The sequence below is a fragment of the Hipposideros armiger genome, unplaced genomic scaffold (assembly GCF_001890085.2).
Source record: "Hipposideros armiger isolate ML-2016 unplaced genomic scaffold, ASM189008v1 scaffold_51, whole genome shotgun sequence".
NCBI lineage: Eukaryota > Metazoa > Chordata > Mammalia > Chiroptera > Hipposideridae > Hipposideros > Hipposideros armiger.
This window is the reverse complement of record NW_017731401.1, coordinates 1,789,758-1,790,127: the sequence shown is the minus strand read 5'-3', so window position 1 is coordinate 1,790,127 and position 370 is coordinate 1,789,758.

Genomic DNA, 370 nt, shown 5'->3' with positions numbered 1-370 from the left:
GGGGGGGAGTGCCCACCTCTAATCGTGGGCGGATAAAGGGGAGGGGGCTGCGCTGGAGGAGAAGTCTGAGGAGGAGGGAGGCCAGGCGGACCGTCGAGCCAAGGCGCCTGGCCGCGGGCCAGAGGCAGCGTTCGCAATACAACCGCCTCGACGGCGGCGGCGCCCGGGTGCCACCCGGAGCCCCGCTCACGTGCTCCCGCCCGGCGGCGGGGTTAAAGGGACAGGCCGGGGATCCCGAGCCGGCTCGCTGCCGGCCTCGCCCCGCCCGCCGCCCGAGGTCGCCCCTGGGCGGTTGTCCTAGGAAGGCGCGGGAATGTGACTGTCCCAGAGCCGCGTTTAGGGGCTTGGCCTTTACCTGCACTTCCCACGT